The sequence below is a fragment of the Lathamus discolor genome, chromosome 2, assembly GCF_037157495.1.
Source record: "Lathamus discolor isolate bLatDis1 chromosome 2, bLatDis1.hap1, whole genome shotgun sequence".
Taxonomy (NCBI): Eukaryota; Metazoa; Chordata; class Aves; order Psittaciformes; family Psittacidae; genus Lathamus; species Lathamus discolor.
Genome location: NC_088885.1, coordinates 38876956 through 38896260, shown reverse-complemented (window position 1 = coordinate 38896260; position 19305 = coordinate 38876956). Strand labels below are relative to the sequence as shown.

The 19305-nt window shown below is 37.3% G+C and overlaps 1 pseudogene; it reads right to left on the bottom strand.

Moving 5' to 3' along the window:
* The window catches only part of LOC136009022 (macrophage mannose receptor 1-like), a 30916-nt pseudogene extending 12662 nt beyond the window's left edge, over window positions 1-18254 (bottom strand).
* Window positions 18255-19305: the final 1051 nt, after the last annotated feature.

Here is a 19305-nt window from a genome sequence, read left to right as displayed (position 1 = left end):
TATTTACCTTGAAGAGTAATTACAAGCATGTAAGTGTCTTAGGTCATTAGATGTATTTGTCTTTCTCCTTTTCTCATTGGCTTGTACCTTCAATCCCCCTATTTCATGTAGTTGTCATAAATGTTTCTTAAGTTCATAGGAGTGAAGACAGAGTCCACTCAAACTCTTAGAGAGAATTAAAAACCCTATAAGAAGGTGTAATATCAGTCTTCTAAATCCAGAGACATCTGCATTAAATTACACATAGTACTAAAATCACCCAATTCTAAGGACAGAGATTCTTCCATGACTGGTGTTTTCGTCAGTTACTGCAACTTCTTGGCTTGTCATTGTAAAGAAATTGCAGAAAAGAGCCATAAAAGATTGTGTGACAGCTGACAATAGAAGCTCAACAGCATCAGTTATAATCCAAGCAGAGACAAGTAAAATCTAATAGTTTAGTCTTGTTACCCTGCTCTGAGAACACTACCACAATATTTTCCTCATTATTTGCAAAGCTGGATTCATTAGGTGCCCAAGCCACATAGGTTACCGGAGTTCCATCTATCCAGCTTACAGAAAAAATATACAAGTAGTTATTAATTAATACACTTCTATTGTGAGATGAGAATCCTAATGGACATCTCACAGTTAAAGCTCGGCTTTAAGGTATGGAGCATGGTTTAAGTGTGTGTGTTTATAAAATCCAGCATAGTAAAGTATCACTCCAATTTACGGGGAAATCTTTGACAGAAACTTGAGAAAGTGCATATGAACAGTACAGCTGCCAAGCCTCTCTTGGGGTAAGTGTTTACTCAGGAAAAAAATGTTCTTTTCATATTTCTTTTGGGGGAAAACTAATGCACTTTAGAATATTCTAGGGCTATTTTGTTCTGCTTTGTACTTGTTATGTGGGACTGCCCTCAGCCCTTGAAAACAACACATTTAGTACCTCCAGCTACATAAAACACTGGTTTTGCTTCTACATGGTAAGAGCTGCAGGAATCATCTTTGCTTACCTAAACTTTAGTCAAGATTCATTTTTAGACCAGTGAAGTATCCTTCTGATGAACTCCAGAATTCCTGCTAAAACAGAAAGATACCATTTTAATAAATAAATGTTTTAAGCAAAACAAGCAGAAATGGATGTGTCATTGATTAGATTGACAGAGAAGTCAATGAAGTCAACAGCAGTAAGGCATATGCTTACAGTTAAGCACAATTATGTGTTTACACACTCAGACGCAGCAGTAGCCAAGTTTTTATCTGGAACATCACAGCTGAGTCCTGAAGCATTGAGGGCTCTTAGGACAGAGTAGGAGAGAAGCAAATCTTGTGTCAGAAGCTGGTACACATCTTTGATTCTTCCTCCAGGACTGCAGCACTGTCTAGTGCCGACCTCAAGTTTCCCCTCTCATATCAGCTACTTTCCAAGCCAGCACAGCTGGCAACTTCACACATTGCTCTGTCCACCAGCTTGTCTCACGACCTCAGCACAGCTGGCATAGAGCAGGACAGACGAAATCCCATGGGACCAAAAGGCTCATTTGGAAGGAACATCATAGATCTCATCTGAGGTGGATTTCATTATTGAAAATGCTGATGGCTCTACTTCTGAGGCAATTGAAGTTTTGCAAGCAGATTGTAGAAAGCATTTCTACTTTAGGCTCTCTGTTTATAATGATTCTTACATTTTCTTTTAGTGCTCTCTGTAGGAACCTTCTCTCAATATTGCTATTAATAACAGCCAGGTCTGTAGAATTGATCCTGCAAAACTCTTGGGCTTTTTCCATGGAGGTATATTTTTTTCTGATGTAGTATAACTTATCTTCATATATGACCCATCCATCTGCAGTGGTTTGATATGCTGAAAGGTAAATAAGGTAACCTTAAATTCTGTATCTATCTGTAGAGCACAAAAGCTCGTTTTAGAATAACGATTTTGACAAAAAATATTGAACAAGAATGCATGTACACAAAAATGTACTGTACATGTCAACTGCTTCATATTTTAGCGGCAGTCCCAAAAAAAAAGATAATAGAAGGCATAATGCATGTCCATAGTGTGCTTTATGATGTAGCTTGTGACTGACTGCAACGAGCAGAGTGAGGAACAGGGCAGGATTTTACACTCGCTGTCATTGACTGAAAAGCAGGTTTAACCACACATTTCAGCTACACATTATGCAATATGCATGGTCATCTACTTAGAATTGTGTATCATAAGCTGTGCTCCATGTCAGCAAAGCCATAGCTTTGGCTGGATCACATTTCTGCACAGATCAATGTAAGGGAAAATTGTTCTTCTGGTCTGTAAGTCACAGTAGCTTTATCCAAAACACTTTCATTTTGGGGTTTACAGCCCCTTGACTGATCCACCAGTAGACATTCCATAACCCTCCAGAGGAGCCTCCTTATCAAGAAAGTGAAAGTTTCCACTAGATGTATTTGAGCTCTATCAAAAACTTCTCTCAGTCCCAAATGTTCTTGAGCAAAAGGAAATACGACTGTTATGTACTGCCTGTTATTTCTGGTTCTGATAGAAAAAGAAATGCTGCTGCTTTGAACCATTGCTTTTCCAAATGCAGTTAAATCCTGAATAATGTTAAAGGAGAACTTGGAACACCACTAAATCTTTTGTGTACAAACATGTTTTATTTGGTTTTTAGCTTTACCTGTGTTAGTGTAAAAACCAGTATTATATGGAATTCACAGCTCCTTACTTTCTACATTACAAAAATACAACCAAAAAGCTTCTTAATATTCACAAAATTTGTAATCTATGAAAACCTCTGCAAACACATGAATTATTTATGCATCCTAATTTATGTGATCATATCAATTTATTTATTTTCACTGTCTATCATTGAAAAATCCTGGCCTATGTTACACAGTGCTCTCGATCTCCATTTAGAAAAAGTAGTTCTTCAACATTTTGTCTTTCTCCAGCAGCTTGCACAAGAAAGCAACTACTTTATTAATTTAGCTTCTTGCTTAAGGAGCGGAATAAATCTACCTTTTTTTATTTGACAAAGCCAGCTTAACTGTTCTTCACAGACCGAAAGTAACAGTTGTTCAGAATAACTCTGAGTACAGCACAGAGCTTGCATCCACCTGAATTTCTTGGATCATCCCCCCAGTTTGTGTACCTAACCTAATGAAGAAACCACCTTTGTTATTTTTTTCCATCGGTTTCAGTAGTTATACTCTCCACTAGCAAACAAACTATTTCTGTCTGAATGATTCTGTCTCTCACCAAGAAAAGGTACAAACATAGGGAAATGATAGGTATACGAATATTTGCAGTGGGGCAATATCAGTGATCAGGAGATCAGACTGTTTTACCATGGAGGGTTTTTTTTCTTGCTTGCACCTCAAGCCCTAGGTGCCGCCAGGACAGAGACAGGCAAATGGATTGTTTCTAATTAACTTCACCTAGCTATGAACTGCACCTCCATTCCACTCATACCAGTCATGTCCAGACAAGGTAGCTTTCACTTCATCAGCTGTCACCTGGTTCAAAATTACATTGTCCAAGAGCTGGCTGGTAGTAGTGACCATATTGTGCATCAAGTCAGAGTTCACATCTTCCACTCCTTGTAGTCAATGAGAGCAGGAGTGTGGCTTTTGGGGCAGATGTCCTGCAGACCTAGTGGAGTTACTTCTTAAGAAACTAACATCCAAATGGGAATAAAGAACCATGTGATATAACCTACTTGGGATTTTCAAGAAGTTCTTGATAAAATAGCTTCCCAAAACTTTTATGGAAACAAACTTTTGACAGGATAATAAGAAATGTCATTAGTTGTGTTAAAAAATAAGGAATAGAGAGCAGAAGTAAAGAAAGGGTAATGAGAAGGGGAATCCTGCAGGAACATTTCAGACCTCTGTGGGTATTTATGTCGTCTCAAGAAATGACTCATTAAATTCATAGAAAGAAGTAAATTTAGATTACAGGTCTGAGCTCCAGTTAGGAAAACCCCTGAGCCATCACTTACAGGGGGAATGCACGAGTATATTGAGAAATATGCTTTGCTGTTTGATTAGCTCTTAATATGCTTCCAGCCACTGCCAGAGACAGGGTACAAGATCTGGTATGATGAATTTTTATGTTCTACATTATGTGTTCATACTATAGTATGGAAAAGAACGTTTGTTGGAGTGCTGTGCAGAAAGCTGCAGTTCCTGAAGAGATACAGATAATTTCTATGTATTCAAATGTGTTGCATGATTTGTCGTTGCCATGATTATAGACATGATAATAAGGGTTAGTGTTTTCTTTGATGAGGATACCAGTAAAACCCCCAAAACATCTTAAGCAAACAAATTTAATGAAAAATTAAAATATTCACTGGAGAGCCATCACTCCAGGCAAATCCTTCGTTTGGATTCAAGGAAAATAAACCAATCCAAACTCTTTGAAAGCTAAAGCAACTGTCACTAACAGAAAGAGCAGTGTGTAAACATCAACACAAAAAAACATACAGAAGCACATTGTTAAGCTTTCTGGAACACATTGTAAATTTCAGTGGAGTTGCAATAATTACCCCATTACCTTTGGTGAAGTGCATACAGATACGTATGTTCTTCATAGAAATATCTCATATTTCTGTGGCTCAATGTCAATGGCTTAATTATCAGACTTAGTAGTAGTACTGAACCTGTATTTCCTCTATCTGTTTTCTTAGGAATGGCCTTCACAGATTCAGCAACTGATCTCAGCATTGACTGCTTCAGGGTGAGTCAAAAGTAAATCTACTGGTCATGTTTTCTACCCTACTAAAAATACCACCCCCCGCAATTCCATCTACCCAGTAATAATAATACTAGATTTTTTTAATTTCCTACATATAAAAACTCTTCTTTACATGAAACAGTTAAAAACATTCATGAGCAGATAAAATGTCTAAGCATCACAGTTGTTTTGTTTTTGAGAAATCCTTATGTTTCAGATATCATTTTGGAGCAATCATAATAGCTCATACGAAACGTCCCTTAAATCTGGTAAGATAAACACGCAGCAGATACTCACTATACTGCTCTTCTTAGTAACGATATCTCATCTTTACTGTTAATGGTGGCCAGATCCCCTCCTATACGTCTACAAAACTCTCGAGCTTCAAGCCATGATTTCTTTTTAATAGACCATCTGTAAAAACACTATGGAGAAGTTACTTCAAATCATATTATAAATATTATAATAAGGAATCAGCCTCACTCACACACAGATGAGGTTTCATACAAGCCAAGTAAATATCCGTCAGAGAAATAGCATTAATTACTCTGTTCGTAAAATTTTTGCACTAGAGTTCTCTAGTAAGTTAGTGTAGTGATGACAAACAAAGGGAAGGAATTCCTAGAAAGAAATACAATTCCCTTTAACTGGTTTTGCCTAGAGGAGAGCCCAGGCCACCTTCCAGATGCAGGGAAAGAGAAGTGTGTGGTAGAGAAGCAAGGTGGCCTGGGAGGAGTCTGAAGATACAGGTTGGGGTTTTTTTGGTTGGTTGTTTTGGCTTGGTTTTTGTTTTTTTTTTTTTTTTTTGTCGGGTTTTTTTTGGTTGATTGGGGTGTTTGGTTGGTTGTTTTGGCTTGTTTTTTTTTTTTTGTCGGTTTTTTTTTTTGGTTGATTGGGGTGTTTGTGGGTTTTTTTTTTGTTATGGGTATGGGTGTTGGGTTTTTTTTTCCTATTCAGTTGGGTTGTTTTGTTTCCTATATTCCAATCTCAGATATTGCAAAATGAAAACAACACTTAGTTGTTCTTCCCTTCTCCCCTCCTCCCTTCCTCAAGCAGTTGAAAGCCTTTGTCATTCTTTTGATTAATTAGGCACTTACTTTAAAACAGGAACTACTAGGGTAGTCTGATACCCAGCCTTCAGGGCATGTGGGGACTGGAGCAGTAGTTGGAACAGGTGGAGCTGTTTCACTCTTTGCCCACTGCTAACAGATGGTTTTGCTCTGTCTCACAGTTAAGTACACCCCATAATCCAGCTGCCGTCCCAGTTCCTACAGCTACACATCCTGGACTGCTTCCTTTATGAGAAATGAAAACCACATTGTACATCTTATATGAAATTGTTTAATTCTTATTGAAAATCTTCGAGCAGGAGCCATTCACTTCTTGCCAGATAATACTTAAATAGCAGTTATAATTTGGGTGGTTTTCCCACAGGCAAAGAGTAGCACTTTCTGTTTGAGGAGGCCATGATCAGTTCAGGATAATTTTTTTTGGTTGGTTGGGTGTTTTTTGGTTTTTTTTTATTATTTTTATTTTTTTTATTGTGAGTATCCTGCATAGTTTCATGCATTGAAAGAAAGTTTGTGTTGGCTTTTTGTTTGTTTGGTTTTTCCCACAGTGAAAACAAATGTTTTCAAGTGAGGACCTGTTCCTACTTATGTTAAACCTGTTTCATACCCAGTGCCATAACCTTGGTCATTAGTGATTTTCAAACAGATGGAAACAAAACCCTTGGTGCATACATACAGCAGGCATGGAAACCTTGACAGAAACACAATGAAGCTTATCCTGTGACACTTCTGTAATTTTAGTATATTCTCTCGGACCGAACCAGAGATGCATACATCACATCAGATGCAGTCAAATGCATGGAATGAACTTACATGATGGCTTATGTGTTCTTTCTACATTTCCTAGGTATTCTTAGCATTCTTATTTGGTTTTTGATTCCTGCTTGTTCGGGACCTGATGTTTTAATGGACCTGTCTGTCATTGTGCCAGGAACTGACTCCTGAAATGAAATGGTCAGCTATAAGTCCATCAAAAATGTTAACCTGCCATTTTACCAGTCATGTTTGGTCACTTATTCTAATAAGATTAGCCTGTGTTTTCTCACAGGTGCATCTTCACTATCAGAAATAATTTCATATCATCAGCAAATCTATTCACCTCACTATTTCACCTTTTCCACATTGTCTGTAAATATGGTGAACAGTGTGGGCTTTGGCACAGATCATTATGGGACACCCTTATAGTGAAAACCCTTGTGGTGAGGACTCTTCTACAGTAAGAAACAGCAACCATAAAAAAAATAAAAATAAAAAAACAAAATAAAAAACCCACAAACCACAACCCCCCCACACACACACATCCATCCCCTGCTTTTTGATCAACATTTTTATTCAAGAGCTTTCCTGTGTCAGATTAGCTTCAAGGCTTTCGGTAACTGAGATAGACCACACAAATTAGATATCACTTATTTGTATGCTTTTGACTCCTGTGGAGAGCTGCAGCAGATTTCTAAGCATGATCTCCCTTTACACAAGCAATTTTCTGTCTCTTTCTCTCTGTAACTTCTTTGTTCCATTCTTTAGCATAGATTCTGCTAATTTACCAATGACTCATTGGTAAATTAGCACCACATCTCCCTGGAACCATCTTAAATGTTGACACCAAATTCTCTCTTTTTTCATCCATTAGCTGTTAAGGCAGTTTTAGCAGGTACTCACAAATTAAAGTGAACAGTTTGCTTAATGTAACCTTTACAGCTCATGGATGCTTCTGCAGCTGTGCTTAGTCCTGACTTACTATTCTTCAAGTCATCTATTTGTTCCATAATCTAGTCTCCTGGTATTTCATCTTGAAATAGACTCTCTAATCATATCCTCACAAAGAAACTTTCCAGCACAAAAACCATTTTCTTCCTCAGTGAGCACAGAGGCAAGGAAACTAATTTTTCTTTACTGTTCCAGACTGATCTGAGCTCTAACTTTATACTCTGATTATCTGCTAGCACCATAGATTCTCTGGCAAGCTGTCTTCTCTTGGCATTTTCAGAAGTTTAATTACTTTATGTCTTCTGAATTTTTTTATTGCTTTTATCTTATCTTACATTTTATTATCTCACTGAAGATTTTTTGAGAAAGTTTTCAGACAAACGATCGCTAGGAGGGTCATTATACATCTTGGGGAGAGCAGATCCCTTCATAGCATTTTGAAATCTTGGTTTCTGTGCTTCTGCACAGCATGATTTTGTGAATGAAGTTCTCTTAGCATCACAAGAAATAGTGACATGATCATCTTTGATACCGATTTTTTCATTCTAACTTGAAATCCTTATTTTACAATTGCCATTTCAGACTCTTTTCCAAGGTTAACTTTTCCACCAAAGGGATGAGTGTGGAATAGGCTCAGGACCTGCCTGTAATTCCTGTTTATCTCTTCATGAAGATGAGCCAAAAAGTTAATCTTTTGGGTGAATATCTAAGACGTCCCAATATAAAACTGCACTTCAGATTGTTCCCCTTGAAATTAAAAGATGGTGTTTGAAAACTGACAGTTCTTGTAAAATGCAATGGAAGCTTAATGCATAAAACTCAGAGGACGTTGTCAATACAAACCCAAATAGGGATAATGACCTTAGTCAGAGATCACCTACCATCCAGTCGTGGCACCTACCAGGCATTTCTGCATCCCAGTGTGTAAAAGAGACAAATTCACCATTGGCCCACCTGAGAGAACCTTGGTTGTCCATGTCAGAGAGACCAAGCCAGAAATATTTCTCAGGCCTCAGCCCAACAAGGCTAGCCAGGTAGGTTTGTTCATACCTGTAAAGGCACCGTAAAGACACAAGTGACAAATCCTACTTGTCTAATCTGAAGAGTCCTTTTCTCCTTTTCCTTGCTTCAGACTTGGGGAAAGAACCTTGTGTCAAGATTCTGACTCTCTACAAATCAAAAACCAAAAGTGAGACTTTTTTGTTGTTCAACTAGAAACCTCATTTGTAACTCACCTAATCTGCCTAATTTGCTCTTTGATGTTGACTTAGATTTTGTAGTTCCAGGAATATTTCAGAACATATAACCTTTCTTTATAAGCCAAGGAAAAGTCATTATCGTACCTACTTTCAACTGTGGCTAAGTAACCACCTTCTCCTTCACAAGTGGCATTTGCTTCTGAAAACATTGCAGGAACATGTCCAGTAAAATAGCAGTAGGTTCCATATCTTCTCCAGACCTGTAACACAATTATAGGATTTTCATAAAACTTTTTAATAATTGTGATGTGATATATATGAAGTGAGCTATACTATTTTGAAATGAAGCACAATAATCATTAATATTATGAATTAAAAACCTTTTGTAGCGAGATTATTTTCCTTCTAAGCATTTTTTGTAAATTTCTGTCAAAAAATTCTGTAAACTTTCTAAAGTTTAAAGTAACTGAAAGAAACTACATAGTAAACAAAAAAAAGGAAGTAAAATTAATAAAAAACTAATTTAAAAAATCCAAAACATCTATACATAAATAATATTAACAATTCAAATCATTCTAGATGATTCTCAAAGTAGTTAATTGATTTGGGAAATAGATATTTCATTTTTATAGAGTTAATTTTTTGCAACCTTAATCAGTAGTTTCCTTTGCTCCTGATATTTGTGATATAGCTTTTCTTTTGCAGATGTAGCCAGCTTCCTTTTCACAGACATAGTCTGCCCAATAGCTATCCTATGCAGGAAAAAGAACGAAATAACCAAAAGATTAAGAGGAAAAATGTAAAGAAAAAGAATAATTTCTTTATAATGTAAACTATTAATTTTCTTTTTCCTTTCATTTTGAAGCAGATTTCTTTTTACCTTATCCAGTTCACCCGGTTGATAACAAAAAAAAAAAAAAAATATGCTCACATTCAGTGATATAGTAGACTGAGTTATAATAGTACAGCTACAGTTGGTAGTGATAAGAAGAAATGATGATAAGGAGAGAATGTACTCAAACTACATTCAGAGATCTGTTTTATAGCCCTAATGATTTAATTGGTGACTTTCAGTTAGTTTCAATATTGAAGTAAAATTTGTATTAAATAATGTTACCTGGCCCTTGATGAGTACACAATCTCCCGGCCTGTTGTTTCTGGTGGATGGCCCTCCCAGGTACCATTTTGTGTGTGTCACTGGTGTACCATCACTCCATTCAAAATACATTTGAACTTTATGATCATTCAGCTCAATCTATAGCTTGTCTGTAGACTCTGAAACATGGAAACACAGAACTAGAAGACCTCTTTATGCCATTGCATCCTTTCCACAGCAACCTCAAGCTCTAGAACATGTAATTCCTCTTGTAAATTTATGAAACAAAATTTAGTGTTGCATGATCATTTTGAACACAAAGACATTAAAATATACTTTGGAAAATTAGAATGCAGTAAAAGCCCTGCACTTCATTAAAAATTTTTACTTCTCTTCCTCATAGCAGTAGCAAAAGAGTCAATTACCAGCCCAGTGTTAATACACTATGTTGGTATGATAGAACGACTTTTTAGGTTTTGTTGCAATGGTCGGGTTTTAAAACACTGGGTTTATGTAACTTGAAGCATGAATGGTTTAAAGGCTTCTTTCAAGAAAATGGAAAGAGCAGAGGAACCCCTAAGACCACATCACCCAGCCCTAGACCAATTGTTTAGGCAATAAGTAGCATTAGAAGTTTGACAACATCCAGAACTTTTCAGGGGAAGGCTGTCAGCAACCACATCTAACTTTGAAGCTGGCAGTACTCCAAGCTGAGTCTGGACTAACACCCAGGGTTCCTTCTGGCCTAAACCAGTGTATGATCCTGTGGGTTTAGGCATTGTTAACAAAAGGAAAGCAAGAAAAATAAAAGGTAAATTTAGACAGTATTCACAAAAATGAGAAAGAAAGGTATAGAAGGATGCTCACAAATTCTTCAGTAGTCACTAAACTATTGTATGATACCAGAATCAAAAAATATAAGCAGCAAAAAAATATCTCCTTGTATGGTTGGACACCAAGCAGGAAAATTACTTTTTCTGAATAAAATTTTTTTCTGCCTTGAATATCTTCCACTTTTTCAACAGTTATATTAGGCCTTTCACTACCCTAATCATAGAAAAAGGCAAATAGTTAACAGGGGCAAAAAGCAGCAACAGGTCTACAGACTCCTCACGTTTCTGCCAGGGATATTAAAAAGACCATGGCAAGACCACACTGACATGTTAGATCAGTGACCTGAGTACTATTCTTTAGGCAGCCCAGGCAATTCCACAGCTTACTGCATGGAAACCAGATTGGCTAGCTTTGCCTATCATTTCCATCTGGCAGTGCAGAGAGCTACCCTTTTCTTTAGTAGGTTTCGTCCATCACTTCTTCCATTATGCAAAGACCTGTGAGCTTGCTGATCTGGCTGCTGGTTGACCACAAGATGCAGAGAATGACTTAAAGTCATGTCGTAAGTTCCCTAAATGCGCAGAAAGACATACATATATGTGGTTTTTCCATAAAAAAAAAGCATTCTTTCAAAGTGGAAGTTCTATTTTACAATTCTTTCACTAAGTAACCTTCACACTGGGATGACTGATGTCCCTCTACCCTCATGCAAAGCAAAGCACAAGTCAAGAGAGTTGAGTGAGTTTGCAAGTTGCAGCACAGAAGGCAGCATCTTTTTTAAATCTGAAATGGAAGCGTTGCACGAGCCTAACACCACTGGACCTCTGCCTCATGCAGACATTTTGTGTTAGTACAATTGCTATATCTCAGTTCAGCTAACTGGTGCTTCTTACATGCAAAGGCAAAAACCCTACCCTCGAAACACTCACTGCACCCAAGCTAAGACACCATAAAGCTGTGCTCCTCAAGGCTTTGGATGCTGACCAGGTGACTCCCTTCCTTCTGACAAGAGGCCAAAACTTCTTCCCATCCTTTGGTCTCCCTGAAGATCTTATAACAGTAATCTATATACAGTATGCATCTATCTGGACAGCTAATAGGCCCAATGTCACCTTGGGACAAATACCATCATTTTAGAGGAGCTCAAACGCCATGCAAGGGATATGACATTGAAAATAATTTCACGTATTCTGTGCAGAAGTTCTAAATGAAGAATTCTCTTTGAAAATTCTCATTATAAGGAAATGATGGACACAAAACATAGTAAACATAAGTATGAGTCTAGGTTGTAAAAAGCAAACCAGACACATGAGAAATAGCTTCTATTTCTAGTTAACTTCTGTTGCTCATCCATGTCAACGTGAATGCCAAGCAATTCACATAATGGCTTCTACTTTAATTATCAACATATATAAACTCACCTGAGGGTACCAAGGTAAAGTTTCTTTTTTTACAAATGTAACCAAGCTTCTGATCACATTCCCAATTTTCCCATTTAGCTTTTGTTTCAGGATTTAAAACCATGCAGAGTTTTCCAGATTCTGGAGAAGGTCTTTGCTTGGGAAAGGTACAGGTGAGAGAAGTGAACTTTTCTGAAAGGCAGATAGACCTCTAAGCTCAAAGATGCACAACAGGAGTTCACTCCTGGCTGAAGTGAGTGCACCACAGATCATGTCTTTGCCAGCTTGATAAAGAACTGAGGTAGCTCTCTAGTAGTGGGCATGTTTGCGTGAAATGTAGTATCACTTAAGTGGATATGAACATGTAACCCCCTCATAGTTTTATTGTCAGAGACAAGAAATGGAAGACAGTATAGCTTGGGAAAGACAATATTGCCTTCAGAGCTAAAACAGTTTCAAAGTACATAGAAGTTTCTGGCTTATATCTCTATAGAAAATAAAACTTTTTCTAAAGCTAAAGCAAGAAAAGCTAAAATCCATATCTCATGGCATATCTATCTAATAACAGATTTTAAACAGTATTTAAGTATTTAAGGTATTTCTTTTTATTTTGAAATAGAGAATCAAAGTCATAGAAGCCCAGTTTAAGTACTGGAAAGGGCTGCCTCCCAGCCACTCCTCAAGTCCAGTCTGTCGAGTCCAATTCATAGTGCAGAATCTGTACCTTCTGTTAACTCTATGTAACCAAAAGAAGATAAACGATTTTATAAATCACTTTCGTATTTGCAGTAGTCACTAATAATGTCTCTAGGAAGACTCGCAATTCTGAAATATCTAACCGTATATGCCTTTAGATACTGAGATAACCTGAAATATTGAAATATGTCAAAGCTTTGATTACTGTAAAAAACAAGCAAACAAAAAAATCTTGGTTTATTCTATCACCTAATGCAAATGAGCGCAGATAAGATTCTACAAAGTATATACAAAATGAAAGTGGTTTTGTAGAATAAGGTAAATTCTCTACAACATTGGATTTATTTGGTACAGCATAAGTATAAACAATAAAGCTTTTAGAAGTTAAATTTATCATTAAAAACAACAGAAAGTTTCTTCCATACTGTTTCTCCGTCAATACATGGGTAGGTAGAGCCATAATTTGGGAACTATGAATAATTGATATGTTTTAATTTGTCAAATGAATGAAAAAAAACATAAAATCAGATATCAAACTCCATTTGGCACAAACACATTTTTCTTTGGGCACAAAGATATCTCTTATTTCTCACTTCCAATTTTAAAGCTTCCTTTTGACCAAAAAAATGAAACTTCCATTTACTTTTCAGATTTTTTTTTCTCAAAAAAAACCCACAAACAACAAAAACAAAACAACAAAAAGAAACAAAACCAAAAAAACCCAAAAAAAAAACACACAAAAAAAAAAAAAACCACCCCCACCCACCCCCCCCAAGCAAAAAAAACCTCAAAGTTTTAATAGAACATTTTTAAACAGGAAGTCAAAGTTATACTTGCAGGATACTGGAATGCTTTGGATTCTTTAAAACTTGACAGTGATTTTGATATTAGCTTGTAAATTCTGAAATATTTTGTATGCTTATTTAGGTCCATAGACATTAGCCAAAACCATACTAAGTAGTCTTCAGCTGTGATGATAGACTGAACAGATCCTGAATGTAAGTCAGGGTCTACTTCAGTTCCTTACTTTAAGGTATATTTGTTCATGAATGTCTGCGATGCTCAAAAATTCTGCATTTTGCTGTTGACAGCTCTTCCTTGCTTGGTGCCACATAAGAGCCGGTTCAGAGTTTATTCGGTAGTGGACATTTGTTAGCAGATCTGTAGTCCAGGTGGTGTCTTTATCTGTGGAGAAAATAATTATTTTGGGGATGATAGTAACTGCCCCACAGAAACAAATGACCCGCAGGTTCTTGTTATGCACGGATTTCTGATTAAATATCACCTGCACTGTTCTTTCAAGAGCACCAAAACTGTTACGAGCAGGATGGGGAAGGATGAAGTTAAGGTCTGTAAACTGACAGAGCTGTCAATATTGCCTCCTGTTCCATGAAGATGCATAATTCAGAAATTGCTAGAGGAGCAGTGATCACATGGACAAATGTGTGGCAGGGAGTGCTGTGGCAGAAATCCAAGGGGAAATCAATAGAAAGGCATACAACATCTCCTCCTTTTCCTTCTGGACACCAGTTCCCACTGAGAGCTGTGAGAACCAGCTCTAGCCCTGAATTTAGTATCAAAACAGTTCTTAGACAAATCCCCACCTTGCAAACTGCTTCTGGATGTGCCTCTCAGCTTCAGAACACAGGCACTACAATGGTGCTGAGCTGGGTTGTACCCCTATTCTAATTACCCTTGCATCTTTGTTCTGTTGAAGAACTATCTATACACACTCAATCAAGCACAATACAAAATAGGATCAGATTATTATTCCCAAAAGACCATACGAAGTTGAATTGGAAAAAAGAACTGAGAGCTGGGACTGACTTTCAAAAGCTTTGAAAATTGTTCATTGACCCTATGTCATCACATGCCTTTTGGGCTCAGTGTCCTAGGTGTCTTTGTAGGGACTTGGAAAGCATATTTGACTATGGATTTGAACCACATCAAAACCACATTTTGAATCAACTGGAGTAAAGGGGAGTTTCAACAGTAAAAGACATAATGCTGAACAGGAGCAATGGGGAGGAACATAGGGTAAAGCTCAGAAATGTTAGGACAAGCCTTCAACACCTTGAATGCAAAGCTTTCACAAGTCTATAAGGGGAGATAGAGAGGGAAGTGATCCCAGAAATGGAAGATAGCTTTCAGAAAGTGATTGAAGTTATAGAGAAATTCCAGGGATGGAGCTACAGAGTTAACTGTCAGAATGGAGTGGAAAGACTGCTTACCTGGAAATATGAATAGGAATTGATATCATGGATAAAAGGACATATTTTACTTAACTAAAAAAAAAAAAAAAACCAAAAACCAACCCAAAATAACCAACCGCAGCAAAAATCACATGAGAATCATGAAGACTGAAATGTTAACTCCATCATTAATCTCCCCACATCATTAATTTCTGTGCCTGCATCCATTGCAGCGGGGGTCCTCAGAAAAGGGTTGTACAATGGTGACAACACACATCCTGGCTGGAAAACAGTGAGGAGCTCAAAATTATCATGCTGCTTATCAACACCCCCACAATTAGTGGGAAGTGCATGCTGGTTTACTCTTCAATCACGCCTTTCACCACATCTCAATATGGCATTTTATTTCCTTGCATAGAGAGCTTCAGAATGTAGCAATACATCATATACTAAAATACACTATTGTAAAATATGTGTTATTATAAACACCCATATTCCGCTAGTGCTGTTTTGCCCATACAACCCCAAGGGAAGCTACATGGGAACAGAGAACTTACCTTTTGATGGGCAAAATCTGTATTGCTGGTCTGTGTCATAGTTTGCAGTGGTTGCACACCATAGTCAGCCATCTGACCGGCCAGCCTCTGTGCTCTTGGCATACCGCTGCTTATTGTGCATGAAAGGGAATACACAGGGTGCCCCAAAAGCATTTCCAAGCAGTGTAAAAGTCTCTGAGAAGACAAAATGCATATTATGGAAAATAATAAATGGATCATTTTAACACTTTCTCAGAGTTAAGCTGCTGACATATGTTTTAAAACAGCACTATTCTGAGGTAATATTTCATAGATGTGGTCTACAACTAGATTTTTGTTCTGACAAAGGTGCTTTTACAAACTTGAGGCTCCAGAGCTCAACCAAAAGATACTACTATTGTAAACAGTGTTAAGATTTACATACCATGTGTAAAAGGAGGAACTAATATTTAGAAGTTCTACTTCCTGGAAAAAGTAAACATCAGATCAGATAATTCATCTCTGGTTTTATTCCAGTGAATATTTAAGTATCTATCTCACATACAGTGGAGCAGCTCCCACATCACAAGGTTCAGAGTTTAATACTTCAACTATCCCTTGAGGTGGTTTTTAGAAAATTCATCCTAGATGCGGGAAGGCCATTCAGAACAATCAGACTTCAGCTAATCACAAAGGGTAATTGTACTGTTAATTACAATCATTCCACGAGCATCCTCATCTGCTGAGTCACAAAAGCCATGTTTCCTCTGCCTACGCTGGTACTTCCAGCCCTTTCTGAGCCCACCCATAACATGTTTCTTGAGGATTCAATTTCATTTCCATGTTGCTGTAGAAGAAATTTATCAGTGTTTATATTCTTTATTGACAATGTAGTAGCACAGTATGGTAAGCAACAGTGACTTTGGATAACACTTACATATAGTATCAAAGCAGGTATATCTGTATACACTTACATATTTAGAGAATACAGAGAAAGGATATGAAGTATATGAAATACTTTTAATACTAATATCCTATAATTAATATACTGAAATAGTGTGTATATAATATACATAAAATATATATGAAATACATACTTGGCCATAAATATAACATGAAATTCAAGGCCAAATACCTCAGTACACCGATTTTTTAAAACTCCGAAGGTTACTGAAGGAATCAGAATAGTCAGAGCCACAGATCCGAAACACTCCAATACTCACAAAGAAACTGGTGCAAAAGGTGAAAGAATCAATTTTCTGTACCTTCATATCCCTGGGAACATAAAGCATCTATGGCCCCAAAGATCTTCCACTTACTTTTTTTCACTCAGCCCCTTCTTTAACAAAACATTACGATGTTCTTCATCACCAGGACGGAAAAATAAATCTTCTCCTTGGATTGCAAGGAAGCTTTCATTTCTGCATTCCCACCACTGGAGCTCACTTGTTCGGTTACATGGGTACAGGGCAAACAGTGCCTAACCTTTCTATGGCACCCCTAGGCATAGGTTCAGCCTCACACTCATAAGCTGATGATCAGTGATCCACCTGAATTTTTGTGGTTCATTGTCTTGATTGCAAGTGGCAGTTCTAACAGACTGTGCAACAGATGCCTGAAGACAAACCTGGTTGACTTTATTATATATTAAAAACATTTCAATGTCTGTAAAACAAAAAAAAACAAACAACCCAAACATAGTAAATGGTTAATATAGAAGATATGTATGGTGGAAATATGCCATGATTCTATCTCCCATTCACATGAACAAGGAGTAATAGCATTCATATCAGATAAAACCAGATGGTTTTGAGCAGCACAGTGCAACACCAATTTTGTTTCACAAACAATTTACTTCATCTACTTTATAAATGGTAGTGAATTCAGTGAGTCTGTTCAAAACAATGAGTGAAAATAATCCTCTTTATAAGCACTAAGTCTCCCTGGTTTCCACAGCCATCATGTGTAAATATCTTTATGTCCTACAAAGAATTCCACATTTCACCACTTCTGAAGATTTTCCTGCCCGACTTTGCTACCATTACCCAGACACCAAGAGCTAAAAAATCAGAATACACATTTAAACATATCTCATCATTTTTTTCAGTCTGATCTTCTTGGGTTATTGAAATGATTGTTCCACTGTATTTGGTTAAAGCCATTAAGAATTTAGTCTTTTCTTCCTTGTCTATCCATTTCTTTTTTTTTTCCCTATTAGATCCTGCCATTAAGAAACTCCCCATCCATATGTCCCAAACTAAGAATGTACATATAGGCACTGCCACAGAACCAAAAATCACCCAGAAATACCAGAGGACATCAAAACACTTTCACAGGCAGCTTTGTAAGAGACAAACTGGAGGTACTTACCCGCCAGTTGCAAAGCACTGTGAACAAGAGAAAGAACAAGCAAGAACCGAAAGAACATAACTGTTTCTTTTTCTTCCCTTAACCAAAAGCTGGATGGTGAGAACGGCTGGCAATAAAGTGCGGCTGAAGAGTGGACATTAACCAGTCCTCCTCAGTTTTGAAGGCTGGATGGATGGATAGAAAGCTCTGAGTGCTAAAAAAAGGAAATATTGTCACATGCCACCTTTCCAAAAACACCAACACAGAGCACAAACTTTGCCTTCAAAAAAATAATGACTTCTCACTGAGAACCGCACTGCCTTAGGAAAGCAGGTATTACACAGACAGTTATATCTCAATACCTTCCAGCCAGCTCTGCTAACGAGACATCTGGTGAGCTCGTGGGATCAAAGCAACAGTGATTTACCAAAGACAGAAATTCAGCCTCAGCTTTTAAATCTTACACATTAATTACACAGAAAAAAAAATGTCATCAGGAAAACATGTTGGTCTCATTTCCATGTGTGAGATGAGGCAGGATTGAATTTTAGAGAAGTGAAATCCATTCTGCAGGACATTATAGAAATTTCTGTCCTTCTAAGTGAGACTGCCATTGTCCTAACAACCTTCATTTCTGCATAAATACAACTAAGAGACCATCCCCAATGGTGATACTACCTGACAAATGGCTCATTTTAAGAGCCATCCCCATTTTTCTTGCAAAGTAGGTCAGTCTTGCCAGGCAATCATACCGAGAGCCAGCCACAATTTCAGGAAATGCCACAATTCTCTTCTTACCTAGATCACAGAGCAAGCACTCAGGAGTTTGGTTTCCAAACATATGGCTGGAAAGAAACAGCACTCTTCTCCTGACCCCTATAAACTATCCCTATAACTGCGCAGAGGCCTGACTTTATCACAGTAGAGTTTTACCATGGAAATATTTTGTTTTGTTTAGAAAAACTACAAAATGGGAAAACCAGTCTCTGGTGTGAAAATATTATTGAAAGCATAGTAACATATTTGTTCAGCACCTGTGGCAAAAAATATGATAGCAAAGAAATTTGGCATCATCTCCTGTTTGTTGCCAAGATGATTGCCTTTCCCAAGAACAGGATTTGTTCCTGCTTGCCTGCTCAACAGAAAGACAATGCAAGAAAGAGTTAGTTCCCTGAGAAAGTCTACAGGCTAAAATAAAAAGGAGACATTGAACTGTGAAACAAGAAACTACAAGGAAATGCTAGGTACTGATGTTGGGAAGTTACAGGCAATGTTAACCGGATTTTCCTTTCAGATGATTACAAAACGTACTAACAAGAACAATAAAATTGAATGTCTTTTTCTGGAAAATACATTTCTAGAATTTTTTTCTTTTTTTCTACACATGTGTCACTTTATCAGCTGCCAAAGAACTTGCCTAGAAAGAGCAAAAGTTTTCTTTGGCCTGAACTGATTTGTCTTTGACTTAGATTTCCTTACAGCATGTGGCCTATTATTATAAAAGATACACTGTCATTTATACTGACAGGAATT